Source organism: Mus pahari, chromosome 12 (assembly GCF_900095145.1).
Source record: "Mus pahari chromosome 12, PAHARI_EIJ_v1.1, whole genome shotgun sequence".
Classification (NCBI taxonomy): Eukaryota; Metazoa; Chordata; class Mammalia; order Rodentia; family Muridae; genus Mus; species Mus pahari.
The window spans coordinates 57,763,785-57,780,884 of NC_034601.1; the positions used below are offsets into that span (position 1 = coordinate 57,763,785).

At 37.7% G+C, this 17,100-nt stretch overlaps 1 protein-coding gene across 3 annotated transcripts in view; it reads right to left on the reverse strand.

The window, feature by feature from the left end:
• Positions 1–17,100, reverse strand: part of Htr1f (5-hydroxytryptamine receptor 1F) — a 139,294-nt gene that overhangs the window by 100,936 nt on the left and 21,258 nt on the right. For 2 of the 3 annotated variants that reach the window (XM_029544249.1, XM_029544250.1), the window contains exon 2: positions 8,977–9,162. The gene's annotated coding sequence lies outside the window, so the exon portion shown is untranslated. The remainder of the gene's footprint in view (positions 1–8,976; positions 9,163–17,100) is intronic. The other variant, XM_021209848.2, reaches the window with a different exon arrangement.

Genomic DNA, 17,100 nt, shown 5'->3' on the forward strand with positions numbered 1-17,100 from the left:
CTTCATGATGATATATTTGTATATGCATATAAAGTATTTTTTAATTACAGTTACCCTAGTAACCTTTCCTGTAACCTTCTTACTTTCAGACCATTGCCAGGTGTCCTTCTATACTACTCTACATCATCATCATCATCATCATCATCATCATCATCATCATCATCATCATCATTTCTATTATCATCATCCATATATACAGGAATTCTCAGATTGGCTAGACTAGCTGGATAGTGAGCTTACCTCTGATCCCTGGACTTTCCTGATTTTGTCCCCTTATCCTGAGATTACAGCTATATATTGCCATACTTGGTCCTTCACGTAGGAGTCTGGCTTCTCAACATAGGCATGTACATAAATAGAGCAAGCATTTACTCCCTGAGCCATCTCCTGAAACCCTCAAATCTATCTTTCAAATAGCACAATTTTATTAATATGGGTTCTGGATTGTACTGCTTGTGAAATAGGGTGGGCAAAGATGTAGCTTGATTCTTGCAGAGAGGCAATGCTATCTTGCCTTTATTATTATGAGGGTTTGTATGTGCTTGGCCTAGTGTGTGGCACCATTAGGAGGCATGGCCTTGTGGGAGTAGGTGTGTCACTGTGGGTGTGGGCTTTAATATACCTTTCCTGGCTGCCTGGAAGCCAATCTCCTCCTAGCAGCCTTCAGATGAAGATATAGATAGCCCTCTCGCAGCTCCTCCTGCACCAGGCCTGCCTGGGCACTGCCATGCTCCCGCCTTGATGATAATGGACTGAACCTCTGAACCTGTAAGCCAGCCCCAATTAAGTGTTGTCCTTTATAAGAGTTGCCTTGGTCAAGGTGTCTGTTCACAGGAGTAAAATCCCAATTAAGACAATTAAAACTTCAATCACTGAATACACAAAATGTTTTGCATTTCATTCTATTTTAGGGAGGCTATGTCTACGGTAAAACCCCCAAAGAAGATTTACTAACATATGATGAGTCATTGACTTTTGGTTACACACTTCCAGCTACTTGCTAGTGTTTCCTTCATTGGTGATCATTAAGGGAAGAGATACCATAAATACCAATCACAGAAAAAGTCAAATGAATTTTCCACTCTAAGCAAAGCTAAGAAGGTCATTCAGAACAAATAGTTAATATGCTCCTAAGATAGAATTTTGGATTATCTGTAGATCCTAATTTTCTATTCTCCATTGTTATAGATAATTAAGAGAGGTAGTTATCTTTAATCTAAATTTGTTAGAAAATTCTTCTTTTAAAGCAATGGAAGGAGGCTAAAAATACACTTATCTTCCCTAGGGCATGATAGTAATATATTTTTATGCTTAGCTAATAGAACCTGAATGGCACTCTCAGCTCAAGTTATCAGGAAGTACAAGTTCCCTTCTTTGTCATTTCTAAAAATCAAGGTTGGGGATTGAAAAGTCATATATAAATCACAGAATGAAAAGGCACAATGCACACCACCAGATTATTTACAGGATGCTGTAAGTTATGATGCTCTCCTAGTGATATGAACAATAAAGGCGTATCACAAGCCAGGAAGGAAAGCAGGCACTTCCTGCCCTCTCCTCAGACAGGACCACAGGAATCAGCCAACTACCTCAGTGCTAACTGCTGTCCTGTCTCTGGCCTAGTCTCAGAGAACTGGATGCTGTATAGACTGGAACAGCTCAGTTACTGTGCTAGGAGGGGAAAGTAAATGAAATGTGTGCTTCCTTTTTGACTGGTTGTACCAAAGTTAAATTCTACATATCAATCAGCCTGTCAGGATCCGTCTAGGATAGGCAGAGGCTAGCAGGTAGCCTTCTAGGACTCGGCCCACCATTTCTGCATGGTCTGCCATGGGTGAACTCGATGGCAAAGCCCAAAGAGACTTCATCTCAGGATTGCCTCTTGCAGCTGATTAATATAATAATCCGTGGGCATTAGCCCACCCTATTGATAAGATTTTCTGGAGCTAAACATAAAGACAAACTTTCATGAAACCAAGGCTGTTTAGATGAATTAATGATTTTACAAAATTCCTGATTTGCTTCAAATAATTTTAGAAAGAAAGTTTTACAAGATGGTCTTAGTTGCTTTGCTAGAAAGTTGTAATAAAGTTAGAATCAAGAATAGAATATGCACACTCCTCATATAGTAAGTAAAGGGTTCATAATAAGAAATACAATGAGCTTTCATAATCACACTAAAAAGAGAACTAGACTGGGGAAAATTTGTGTTCAAGGATAACATTTAGCTTCAAGGATAAAACCACCTTCATGCACCATGATAAGGCAAAGTCATGTAAAAACTGTTGCTTTGAACTTATAATAAGTTTAGAGAACGAAACACTGTTTTGAACTTAATATCAACATCCTTCTGTAATTCCCATTTTATGTAACATTTTATCTCTGAGGTAATTTTCTAAAGAACTTTTTTTTTTGTCTAAGTAGGTATAAAAAAGCCAGAGAAAAGAAATAAAGTTGTTGGTTGAATAGTTTGGCTTGAAGGGCTCTGCTCCATCCATCCATCCATCCATCCATCCATCCATCCAACTGTATACGTCTATTTCTCTATATGTATGTGTGTAGGTATATATATATATATATATATATATATATATATATATATATATATATATATATATGAATGCTTGTAGAGTATATGAGACCGGTGGAGGTGGTTGGGACCAACAAAAATGTGAATGTGTTAATGTGTAAATGAGACTTTGAATGAAAATATAAATGACTGTATGAGAAAATGTGTCTGTGCATATTTGCCTATATAAAGCATCTTGATTATTTTCCTTTCCTACCTCTCTGGTTCCCAAAGTGTTAACCAGTCAGGCTACTGGAAGGCTTCTAGCTGTCTGACCAGAAAAAGGAACCCTAACAATAAGTTTTTTACTTACTTTCCCACTAATCACACAAGTCGGTTGGTGGTTTTTAACCACAAAATAAGCAAGAAAGATTTAAGATACTTTGTAGCTGCTATCAGCAAGCATTCAGTATTGTTAGAGAGCTAGAAGGCCAGAGATGATCAACATGGAGACTATTAGTCTTTAAAGCTACTTCTATGTCCAACACCGTGTCCCACTTCAAGCTATTTCTGACATCAGCCAGATGCCAAATATGTTTAGATTCCTCATGCTTTTCCAAGTGAGGATTCTCTCTCAGAGCCATCATGGAAGGACCTATTTATTTTTACTTATTTATTTAACTTGTTCTCGAGATACAAAAGAACATTGCTTGGAAAGGAATTGTAAATGTTTATTTTGAAAGTTGTCAAATTATGATTAATTGTTTTCCAGTTTATTCAACAAACTGGCAAAATATGATTAATTTAAATAAGGCCTTTCTTTCTACAAGGACATTGAAATTTACCAACTTTGAAATATCAGGAATTGCAGAATGCTATTTTTGTACAAACAAGAGTATATATACTCAAGCATTCACCCAGTTTTTAATGCAAATAAGAGTATGTTTAATCAAGTATTCATGCAGGTTTTAATTCTTGGTGTTCAGGATTATGGGAAAATAGTGCTTGCATAAAAATCAAATTCATTTATGATACAGAATACAAAGCAACAACAGTGTGACAAAGACAATTCAGATAGGACTATGACTGTCTAGAGAAAGAAAAATAGTTAAGGGCAAAAAGGATAATGATGACACCATCCGTGATTTATTACTTACTTATGGACCTTCAAGCACACTCTTAGCCATTCATGGGATTTATGTGGCGGAGACTAAGACAGATGCATGAAGACAAGATGCGTGCTTACAGAGACATATCAATATGCACTGGGGACGCTAAGACAGGAAGCCGTCTTCTGGAGAGGAAGGCAAGCTTTGAAGTTTCTATAGAGGACTTCTTGTGGAAATACTGAGAACTTACTGGAACTGCAGGCAGAGAAAGGCTTCCTAATGAAAGAGATTTACAGGCAGGGCATTTGGGAACTTTATGAGAAGATGAAGGATTCATAAAGTAGAAAAAGATAAGAATCTCTGTTTCAATAGCTGTGTATCATCATCCCTATCTATCTTTCTATCGATCTATCAGTCTATCTATGTATCTATGTATCTATGTATGTATGTATGTATGCATGTTTGTATGTATTTATGTATGTATGTATCTATATATCTGAACATCTATCAATCTATTAGTCTATCTATGTATCTATCTATGTATCTATGTATGTATGTATGTATGTATGTATGTATGTATCTATCTATCTATCTATCTATCTATCTATCTATCTATCTATCATCTATCTATCATTTATCTGCCATCTATCAGTCTGTCTATCTATCTATCTATCTATCTATCTATCTATCTATCTATCTATCTATCTATCACCTCAGTGTGTAAGAGAGTGAGAAGGACGAAGAAGAAAAGGTAGAAAAAGGTCATTTTTATCATAAAAGTTTTTGTTACGACCCAAGGGGAGTTGGTGAATAAAAATAACATGAAGCAAAACATATTACAGTATTAGTGAATTAAAATCTGGAGAACTACAGAGACAAATAGCTACCTTAAGACACAGCATAAACAATCATCCAGGTTTCCTTGTACTGTTTGAGAAAATAAAATTCCTGGTTCCCACATAATGGCAATGCCAGAGGGCTGGGAGAACATAGTGTTCTGAGTTGCATTTGATGGCGCCTAGAAGTAGTAAGAGAATGTAAGGACACTATGTTTGTGAGCATTCAAACAGGTCAGCTAGCAACTTTTAGGGTACATGACCTTAGTTAGTCCTCATAACCACTTTATACCATTAGAATTACTACACCAAAGTCAAATATGATGTACCTTCAGTTCTAGAAAGGTGAATACCCCAGGGTCATGCCATTGGCAGGAACTAAGGGGAAACCTGAAGCTCTGCTTGCCTGTCATCACAGCTAATTCTATTTTGGTTCTGTCTCTCACCACAAGTGACTCCTCTGTGGACCAGTATATAGCAGCAAGATGACCATTTCCATTTTCCCTCACCTTTCAGAGACAAGGCTTTGGGACCTGGTTCTGGGCTGACCCCTCTTTGGTTTAATGTCAGTGGAAGGTGCTGTCAGAAGCCACATCGGTGTATCTCTTTGAGGCTAAACTGCCTCAATCTGCAAAAAAGGCTATGACTCTAAAGGAAGGAGATTAGGTACCAGAAACACTTTGTATGCAGAACAGAGAGTATGCAGTGACTCATTGGATTTATGACATGAAGCAAAGCAAGCATTAAGGAATGACTCTTGTGGCATGCAAGAATGGATACCAAGGAGGAGCTGTCAACTGCATTGAAAATATGAGAGGAGGAGCAACTGTCATGAGAATAAATCTCACCTGGAAGTAATGAGATGCATTTTAGTAATTATTAGATGCAGCATGGAGAAGCCAAAATATTATTATAGCACAGTATTTTTTTATCATTAACATATTGTTGGACCAAGAAACATAGTGGCTACGAATTCATGATTTGTATGGCCAGATCATCTCTGAGAATTATAATTTAAAATCATTCAAATGTATTAACAGTATTTTATATTCTGAAGGAGATTCAACTTTTCTGGTGAGAGATTCAAATTACCTTGGGGAGTCCATTTCCCATGGATATTGTCAAGGAGTTGTTTAGGCAAATAAGACACAATGTAGAAAGATCTACTACTGTGACAGAATTTCACCTGCTCTCGCTATGATACAATTTGAAATAAGTTAAAGTAATGATGCTTATTATCACTATCATAAGCCTGACCATGACTGTTCCACTGTGGATGGAAACAAAAAAAAAAATTCCAGGTGTAAGATTTCAGAAGGATGATTAGAGATGAATAGCTCAAAACAGAAAGAAAGGCACTGTCTTACTTTGCTGAGCAAAGCATTTAGTACAGCTAACTTTAGTTGACAACAGGCAAAATGGCTTATTTAAATCAATATAACTGAGCTGTTGTAGTGAACAGCAATAGCAGATAATGTATTTTACAAGCAAGGAATCTATTTATAAAAACACCTGTACACATCACCTTTGGTAGGCCACTGATGGTCCCATGCACTTGCCAGGCTGGTTCCTAACAGATTCCAGGCCTGTCTTGCCTCAAGGAATTGGGTCAAGAGACCCAATGAGATAGTTTATAATGATAGTGAGGAATATACATCGGTGCAAGACCAATAGGATGTGCTAAGGGGCTGAAGGTCCAGGAAACAGAGAAACGGGTGGAAAAAATTGTGATTGTATTTGAGAAGGGAAGAGTTGAGGGGAAGTTGGAGAGGTTGATTTGGTACATATTTATTTTGATATGGTGGTTAGACATACAAAAAGAACTGTATAGCTGTATGTACTTTAATATCTAAGTCCGGAAGTTTTGACAGATTAAGGGATGGAGGTATAAATCTCATGGACGTCTTCATTTTTATTCTTTAACTATATGTCCAGTTAGGAAAACCTCAGTGTTGAGAATGTGGGCAGACAGTGAAAAATGAAGTGTCTAACGTGCAGAGATCTTCAGAAAGGAGATAAGCGAAGAATTGGTCTGCACCGGAAAGTCTAGAGTGAGAAACATCATCCTCTGCCACAATAAGGAACAACCCTGTGTGAAAAGGAAACCATCTATAAACATTTCCAAGGAGAATGAGGGCACTGGGCTCCTCTGAATCGAATACAGAGAACTGTGACACTGGAAACTGCTCAAGATTTGCCACACACAGCACAATACGGCCATCCGCTTAGATAAGTATCATTTAACTGTAATAGGAACTTACATTATATATATTGAGATGCATATAAGACAGCATTATTATTCTAAGGTTGCTCTAATTTTTCAATAATTAATTTTCATTGACAACTTTATACATGTATATAATGTATTTTGATTAGTCTTTACTTTTCCCCATTTTATCTCCCACCCAGCTCTATACCCCACCCTCTCCCTTTTGCTAGCAGCAGCTTTCTGAGATTTGTGATTTTGGTTTTGTTAGGGGACACATTTACTTTAACCAGTGCCTTTGTGGCTCTTGAATTAGGATGCACTAGTTTTAAAACTAATAATAGTGTGCATAAGTCACTATTATGGTGGCACAAACCTCTAATCTTAACCCCCAGGTCATCCTAGGTGACACTGAGTTCCAGCCTATCCTGAGCTATATTGTGAGATCTTGTCTCAAACAATAACAATGAAACAAATAATAGCAACATACCTCCATATAAAACTTTCTTTACAAAGAATTCCTCAGTGTATCAAGACAACTATGTGTGGTTTTGCAGGTGAATATTATTTTCATCATTTTGCTAATAAATACAACAGATACTGAAAAGCTAACTTGATTTGAATAACATCATCTAGTGGGTCTAATAGACCTGTTAGGACACCTGAGCAAGGACAGTAGGATTTCTAACCTGTACTCTTTCCCAAGATAAGGAGTTACCATGACTTCTTATGCTCATTTAGAGTCACAGACAATGAAATCAGGTTTCACTGGCTGTAAATCCCACAGCTATGCTATGAATCATCTCTTTACCATGCGAAGTAGGCAACATGAGCAATGCATGCAACGGTCTTGTGCTTCACATAGCACTTGGGGAAATCATGTGAAGATATGAACTATAATCAAGTTTTCATTCTACCAAAGCTTACTATCTTCTTTTGAAATAATGACAAAGTAGATTTCTAAATGATGATTAGAATTGATAAGATTGTTAACCTTAAATTCAATAGGCTTTCTTCCTCACACTATATGCTATGTTCCTTGTCGTCTTGTATAAACACTTCATGAAATATATATACTTTAAGTTATATACACGCACCCAAATGTTCCTATAACCACATCTCCAAGTTTCTCTGCTGCTTCCTTTTAGTAGGTTCCAGCTGAAATGTTTGTGTTTACCATTAAAAACCACTGATACTGGTGAACAGTAACCTGAGCTTCTTAGAAGGAGACTCGTCTACACCATTTTTTTTTTTTTTTGAGGCAGGGCCTCTTTCTGTATCTCAGTCTCATCTGTATTCACTGTGTGGTTTTAAACTCAAGAGCGTCAACTTGTGTCAACCTCTCAAGTCCTTGGATTACAGATAGGAGCCACCATTCTTACATAAAACATTTTAATCTATTATTTTAAAAACTTGGAAAATTTGTGTGTGTGTGTGTGTGTGTGTGTGTGTGCCATATGTGTGCAGTGTCTGTAAAGTCCTCTGGTAGCCTGGATCTGAACTTGCAGGCAGTTGTAAGCCATCTGATGTGGGTACTGGGAACAAAAATTGCTGTCTTCTGTAAGACCAACAGACACTTAACTGCAGAGCCATCTTTCCAGCCCCTTTGTAATTTTTTTTAATGTACCTATTTTTACTTTCTTGCTATGATTGGGGTAGAATTCAGGTTTTTACATCCTAGGAAAAGCACTCTCTCATTGAACTACATCCCCAGCCCCTTGCACATGTACCAAAGACCCTTCTGACTGATTAAGTTTGGATAACCAGAGCATCATGCCTATGGAGAGAAGAAATGTTGTAAGTAGAGATTTAAAACCATATAGGCTATTGTTAAGCACCGTATTAGCTGTGTATCTTACCTTTTACGTATGGTTTAACATTCTCATGAATATTATGTAATCTTCCTGAAATGTAACACTATTTCTAGCTGGCCTGTGGACAACATCCCCCTAAGAGTGTAAGGAGCCAAAGACAGCATCTGAGACCTATAGAAGAGACTCCAGTTTGCAGCAGCCTGCCCACTTGAGGCTCCTACCAACGTGGTTGATAAAGTATCGAATGATGGCTTTGTTTTGTTCTGTGATATTTTTTATTGTTGTTTAAAAAAAATAAGTTCACAGACCATCATCCACAGTGAAATATGTCGTGGAATATAACTTGAGTCTTTGATAGCTCATATTTCAACCAGAATAAACTATTTATATTTTTCTTCAACATGTTATTTTATTTTAACAGAACCTACCAGTGAACAGCACTGTTAGGCACTGGGAGAAGGACTCAGACCCCTTCCCTGTCTCTCTGCTCTGATTTCTTTACCTGTTAGATGGTATTTTTCATTTTTCATAAGTTCTTAGCGTAATCTTTTCTTCCCGCCTTAGTTGTAGGAGTGCTCACCGTGGTGTGGCAGGCTCAACTGTTGGTTTTCATCCTCACTTCACCTCCTGATCCGGTGAGAAATTAGTCAGCCGTTCACAGTCCAATGCCATCTCAACTCAGCTTCCCCTAGAAACAAACAAGCAAAGAACAAAGGAAACGGTTTTCTTCTGATGCCTCTGAAAAATTTCCACCCACAATAAATTGCCCGTTCTTTTCTCTACTAATAAATACCCTTTATAATGAAACATGATATCAAATTGAGACTTCAAGAGAAGGAAAGAATCACATAGATACTATCTTCAATTGTAAAGCAGTTTATTTCATGAGTCACAAATGCATACAATGTATTTTGGATTAGTCACACTTGCTATAATTTGAGTTAAATTTAAATTAAAGTAACCTGAGTTAATTTGCAAACAAATTTTACAGTACCTAAGTAGAGAATAATAAATATAATAGCTTTCAAGCCTATAAATCTCGATGATAGTGCCAGTGGGACACATGAACAGAAAAGCATGGTAACAAAGAAGTAGGGCCAAGGAAGATGTGTGGGCAACTGAGATGTGGTAGTATCAGAGGAGCCTGCCAGTGCTGTCACTCAGAGGTTCAGTCTGTGGACCAATGTCTCTGGAAAGATACTTAGACCTGAGGTACCAAATCTTCTGCTTTCCCTCTTCCCCCCAGTTCTCCTGTTGTTGGAGCAGCCTCCTCCCTCAGTGGGGTACTTGCCTGGAGGGTCAAATATGGATTTATTTCTAGGCTTTCCATGTGCATAGGAAATGTGCAACTTTGCTACGTCAAACTGAGGCTCTCAAGTGTCTCAGTTTCCTCTCTTCCTTTAGTACACTCCAGGGCGGAAGAATTACACTTATTTCTTGGTATCCAAGGAGATTTGTTACAAGACCCGCAGTGCATAGCAAAATCCATGAATACTCAAGTTATTTATTTAAAGTAGTGTCAGGTTTTCCTATAACCTACGCACTTCTATCTGTGTGCTTAAAATCACCTTTAAATTACAGTGCTGAGAGTACTGTCTATCATCTATGTTTCTCTGTCTCTCTATCATCTTTCTATTAAATATCTATCATTTCATCAGTCTATCTATCATCAATCTATCAGTCTATCAATCATATATCTAGGCCAATATATCATCTATCATATTTATATCTATCACCTATTTGTCTCCTATCATCTATTTATTATCTGTTAACACTGTAAACAGTTATTTTTGTGGCATAATGACCAAGGAAAAGAGGCTGTGAGTGTATAGTACAACCACTTTCCCACGAATGTTGTTGATGTGATTGCTTAAACCTAATTAAGATAAACCAATAACTACAGAGGGAACACTACTCTGAATGTTCCTACCACAAACTCACTGGTTAGTTATAGTTATATCAATAATGTTAATAAAAATACCTGAAGATTTATCAGGTATATTAAGTGCAGATCTTCATAGGGTATGACTCTTTCATTGGGATGTTTGATATTTTCAACAGTGTCTCACTTTGATAGCCCTTCCAAATAGCAGCGACTAATACATGCAATGGTCTAAGAACTTCACCATACTTGTGGATTTCTCTAGCACAACCAAGAATAAACCACAAGCACTCCTCTTAATGCTGACATTTTAGAATTCTAGAGAAGTGGAGTGCTGTTTCTGAAGTTTCCGATGAGTTCATGCTTGACAGTTCCACCTCTGAGGATGAATACCTTTCTCTCAACTCTCCTGAATTTGACAGAGCTGTGCTTTATTTAGCATGCATCTGCAACACGAGCAATAGTACCAAGGAAGCATTTGCAAAGTCAGCGAGTGATAAGATCTGTGGCACACATTTAAAGCACGTTGGTAACTTTACCTTTATTTTAACTTTTTATGTTTAAACTTACCGAGAGTAGTAAGATCACTGGAAAAATTGCTAGCCATAGAGGACAAGCCATGCTCTGGTTGCACACTGCCTGTAATGACTTTCAGTGTGCAGCACACAGCAACAAGCATTGCTTAGTTCACATTCAGGACCAGAGCCTTCAGCACTGTAGCAAGGGTAACCTCAACTGGTACAGCACTGGGGATTTATAAAGCTTTGCTAGTTAACATGCAAATCCTTGTGTGGAGAAATGTTGGAATGTGGCTAGAAAGAAGAATTGATTTTTATTTTTTCTGAGACAGGGTTTCTCTGTGTAGTCTTGGTTGTCCAGGAACGCACTCTGTAGACCAGGCTGGCCTTGAACTCAGAAATCTGCTTGCCTCTGCCTCCCAAGTGCTGGGATTAAAGGTGTGTGCCACCACCACCTGGCCAGGATTGATTTCATTTTTATAGCATATACATTTTCTGTTGCTTACTGTGTTGTTAATTAACAGTCAATAAATCTCTGTCAATATGAAAGATTCTTTTTAGTGACTGTATCATTATATCATATGAAGAATTGTATCTCAGCTTTCAGGATGTAAAACTCAATAGAATCATAAGGATATAGAATGATTTACAATGCTATCACATGAAATAGATTAATCTTGTCCTTGATAGCACTCCAACATGTGACCACCAAATTAGTAAGGATGATATATTGTTATCTGTTGGGAAATGTAGAAGTTAATAAAAGTCAAAATCTGGAAGTACTTGGTAATTACTTCATTTTGTTCCATTTGGTGTGTGTGTGTGTGTGTGTGTGTGTGTGTGTGTGTGTGTATGTGTGTGTGAATGTGTGTGCACACATGTATGCTGCATACATGCACAAATGCACACATTTGGCTATTTGAAAGTTCAGTAAGGCAACAGACCCATAATACCTCATTGGTCTACTAAGTGCACATAAAATCTTACACTTACAAAAATAATTTTGCAATCAATTTCTCTTTGTTGTAAAGCAAAAATTGTAAGATTTTAAGTGAAAAGGTGTTGTAAAAATTATCTTCCCTTTCAAGATAAATTGTTTAATCAAAGTTAAGAAGGCTGCTGGTTTAGACTAATCTTATAGAAGGTCCTCCAAAGGACTCGGCTAAAAACAAAGCTAGAGTCATCCATGCTCTACTCCATAGAACCAAGCAGATACCAAGTTATTTATCTGAGCTCCTAAGAAGTCAGGATTGCAGAGATGAGGGCCATTTCCCAAACAGGCCAACTTCATGGAATGATAATGAAGTTCTCTCTATTTTAATCCTTACACAAAAGAAGTAACTTGCCACAACACAGTGTTACCTAATCTGCAATGTTTCCAGTGTTCTGTCTCCTTGTCCCTGCTTTATAAGAAAATAATTCAGAACCAATATGTTAGTTGTTCCTTTGTTTTTACTAGTTTTAATTATGATTCTTCTAAAAACCCAAACTACTACTGAACCATCAGAACACTTCTACTTTATAAAATAAAATACTGTATGATAAAAACCTTGCTGTCCTTTAAAAACAACAATGACAACCCCCCCCCCCAAACACACAAAGAAGCTTAGAGACTTGACAGAGGCATTAAAAAGAATTAGTTAGCATTTGTTAATTGATTTTAGTGATTAAATGTGCATTTGTTGATTTTTTTTTAAAAGTTTATTTCATTCACTAACAACATAGGATCATAGGTTTATTCTTTACCATTCAGAAGCTCATGGCATAGGGAAAACAGGGAGATATTTTCATGCTTGATAGATACATACTTGCAGTAAATTCAACCATAAGTGTACAAACACACATTTTTATAAAAGACCCTGAAAATATTTTTTTTTTGAGACAGGGTTTCTCTGTATGTCCCTGGCTGTCCTGGAACTCACTCTGTAGACCAGGCTGGTCTCGAACTCAGAAATCTGCCTGCTTCTGCCTCCCAAGTGCTGGGATTAAAGGCATGCACCACAACTGCCCGGCCCTGAAAAGATTTAGTTTAGGATTGTTAATAAGTTCTACACTGAGAAAAACAGGGTTAGAAATGAATCTAGTCTATATTTGAAGTTGGAATTCGAGAAAGAACCAGATGGTAAAGAGTTCCAACATTAGGTTAAAGACATTTGACTTCATCACTTTCCATTCTCCTGCTCTACCATACTGCATTTGTCTCCAAGAAAATTGAAAGCAAATTATGAAAAGAAGAGTTTAAATATCAGAATGACCAAGAGAGCTTTATCATAGTAATTGAAAAAAAAAACTGATAAAATCCTTTTTAAGGAAATTATAGTCAAATGCTGCCCAGGGATTATAATGAATTTTAACCCAGCAACATGGCTGCTCTGGCAAGGGATCCAATCCAAAAATCTTCCAGATTTTGTATGTTCTGGATGGAACACACACCTTTAATTGCAAATAATGTAGGTAAGGTTAATTTCTAGAAGGAAGCAGCCATGTTTGAAAGTGACATCTAATTGAGGGGCAGACAAAGTGCAGAATCAGAGAAAGATTTGGCAGAATGAGTCAGAGATATGATATACCCAATTCTCACAAGAACAGAAAGGAAAGAGAAGCTATTTAAGAGGAGAGAGAGAGAAAGGAGAGAGAGAGGAGAGAGAGAGAGAGAGAGAGAGAGAGAGAGAGAGAGAGAGAGAGAGAGAGAGAACACAGGGATAAATCTACAGAGAGGTTGGAGTTAAAGATAGAATGAAACAGAGAATGAGCAAAATGGCCAGAATTCGTTTAAGGCCAAGCAGAGTAATTCAGTCAGAAGTCAAGGGAAACCACTAGAATCTGTCAGCTTGGAGAGGAGTTTGGGCCAGAACAGCTGAGTTGACCCAGTCAGCCAGAGTTCAGAAAGAGCTAGAAACAGTGAGCTTATTCAGCAGTAAACATCTGAGATAGCAATTACACCAGGCCAATAAAGGTTACTTTTACAAAGAACATGGTAGAGTGGGAGTTGATGATTGTTTGAGGGACATTGGTAATTTTAATAATAACCACTAGAGGGGAATGATATTTTCCTATTCACTCCAGTTAAGCCCTCTTTCTTCATTACATCTGCTTGTTAGAAAATTTATCTTTCTATTATTCATACCTTCCTGTCATGTTTCAGATTCCACCAGATTATCTGCAAATGAAACTGAGGAAATAATTCAGAATAATGTATTTCATAGCACTTATTAGGCTAAATTATTCTTTAATGAACACTTGAAGTAATTGTTTTGCATTTTGTATATTACAAAGTGTACTTTCTCCAGGTCACTGAAAGTAGGGGAATCAAATCTTGAAGGTATCTCTCTTTCTTTAATAAGGACACCAAACATGCAACCTGTTGGACTGTTCTTTGGTGTCTGTAGGTATAAATGATTTCTTCTTTTTCTGTGGCACCAAATAAGTTTTGAATTTGAATTAATAAAAGTTGTAAGTGTAGGAAAGAACAGCTATTATCATATTATTCCTTTTGTCTAATGGTTTAAATGTGTTGAGTGGTAATTTGTACTACTTAGATCATCCATATATAATCACTCATCGATTTTATTTTCTATGAATAAGGACTACAAGTTTTCTTCATTGCTGGTTTGTGTCTGTCTGTAAAGTAACTACTATAGTATATGCATCTTCAAATGACACCATGATTTCATTCATTAGTGGTGCCCAACAACTTTAGTGTGTGTGTCCTGATAAAACCACAATTTTCTTTTAATATTTCAAACACCCTTTGAAATGTCAGGCTTGTACACCTTTCTCATTTGTTGTATACCGAAAGCTGTTTATTATTTCTACCTTTTCCAGAACTGTATTCTTGGGGAAAATGGCATAGGCTAGACCATTTCATGCCTCTTCCACAATCCCTGACTTCATTTTCCTCAGTCTTGGAGGCTGCAAGTTGATGTGGCAAAATCAAGTCATGAAGGTGCCTGAATATGCCATGGTCAGTAGTGTTTCAATACTCTTTGGGGATCCATCCCATATACAATCACCAAACCCAGACACTTTTGTGGATGCCAACAAGTACTTGCTGACAGGAGCCTGATATAGCTGTCTCCTGAGAGGCTCCAATAGTGCCTGACAAATACAGAGGTGGATGTTCACAGCCTACCATTGGACTGAGCACAGGGTCCCCAATGAAGGAGCTAGAGAAAGGACCCAAGGAGCTGAATTAATTTGCAGCCCCATAGGAGGAACAACAATATGAACTAACCAGTAACCCCAGAGCTCCCAGGGACTAAACCACCAACCAAAGAGTACATATGGTGGGACTCATGGCTCCAGCTGCATATGTAGCAGAGGGTGGCCTAGTCGGTCATCAATGGGAGGAGAGGCCCTTGATCCTGTGAAGGTTCTATGCCCCAGTATAGGGAAATGCCAGGATTGGGAAGGTTGGTGAGCAGGGGCTGAGCGGGGGTCAGGAGTGGGTGGGTTGGTGAGCAGGGAGTGGGGGAAGGGGGGAGGGGAGGGGATAGGGGGTTTTCAGAGGGGAAACCAGGAAAGGGGAATAACATTTGAAATGTACATAAAGAAAATATCTAATAATAAAGAAAGAAAGGAAAGAAAGCAAATGGTGGTATAGCGTTCCTCCCAATCTTCATCTTTCTGAACCTGTCGCTCCAACTTAACAGAGCCGCATAGGTGCTTACACAGGAATATAAATACTGAACCGTTAGTAATCCCTTTCCTAACTATGTTCCATCTTCTGACCTCATTGCAGATTTCTGAGGAGTAAGGACAGGAAGAAAGAAGTGAGTAATACAGAAGCCAAAATGAAAATAATTTGTAGTCTGTTCATATATGCCAAATATGGTCATATTTTTTATATTTTAAATCATTACCCGGTGTTTGCTAAATGGTTCTGATATTTTAGAGTCTCACCCATAAATCAATTAGGCCTGAGAATGTGGGAGTCACAAAAACAGAGTAGCATAATGATTGCAAAGAGAGCAGGGAGGGCTGATAAAGTCATCAGACCAAGGACACAGCAGTTCCAGGAGACAGAAGCAGTAAGTTCCAAAGAAGTACTTACTATACAGCATGAGTATTATAGCAGATAATAATGTCGTACATATTTGATAACGGCTAGATTTTAAGAATTCTCATCCTCAATAATTATGTGAGGTAACTCATATAGTTGTTAGGTTTGCTTAGTAACCTAAATGCATATCTCAAGACATGTTCTATTTTCCAAACATTTATAATTTTTATCCCCAAGAAAAAAATAACTAAAGTACTTTTGCCAATGGCATACAGTAGGTCATAGTACTGGGTTTTAAAGAGGTCAGTTTCTCTGTCATCTTAAAGTTGGGTTGGCAGGATAGTCCTGCGGTACCTGAGTTCAATTTTTGCACCAGTGTGGTAGGAGGAGAGAAAAAACTCCCAAAGGTTGTCTGTCCTTTGACTCCTATGCAAAAATGGTAAATTCATCCCACATGGTCACATTTGTTATTTTAAGCACAAAAGTACAAACCCCTAATCACAAGTCATCCTTTATTGGCTTTAGCTTGCTCTCATACAGCTGGGTAGCCATAAAGTGCAACAAGGTTACGACAGTTGTTTACTGGGGCTGGATCTAACTGGATTAGGAGTGTTGGCAGGCAGGTGTCATCCTGTGCCTGTTCAGTGGCTTTAAAGGAGCAGTTTGAAACTGGTAACAATGAGAGTATTTACATTGAAAGTTGCCAATTGAAAGGAACTTTTCCTTTCTCTCTACTAGTTACACATGTGGCAGAACACGGCCAGCCAAAGGACTTTCACTGAGAATTTGAAACTTCTCTTCAGAGTTTAAACGTTAAAACGTTGCTTTGCCCTATCTTTCAGAACTGAGTTTTCTCCACTCCATATTTGAACGATTCTGGACCACACCCTGATAGTTCAAAGAGTTCTTACTAATATGTGACCCAGCAACTTTCCTCTGTCCTTACATTATTCATGGGTTTTCTTGGCTTCTTTGTAAGACTATAACTTAAATTAACTGTGCAAAAAATGACTGCAACCGAAGCTGATTGTGTGCTGATTTATAAGGATATTTCTTTCTCATAACAGAACTTTACTTAACTGAAAGCCCTATCCAGGGTTAATCATTTAGACATCCCAGCAAGCCTGAGTATCAGAGAACTCAACAGTTTTGTGAGCCTGGTTTGTGTTTAATTTTGATCAGTTCCTAAATGAGAGTCTAATGGAAGACGAAGTAAGGTGCTGT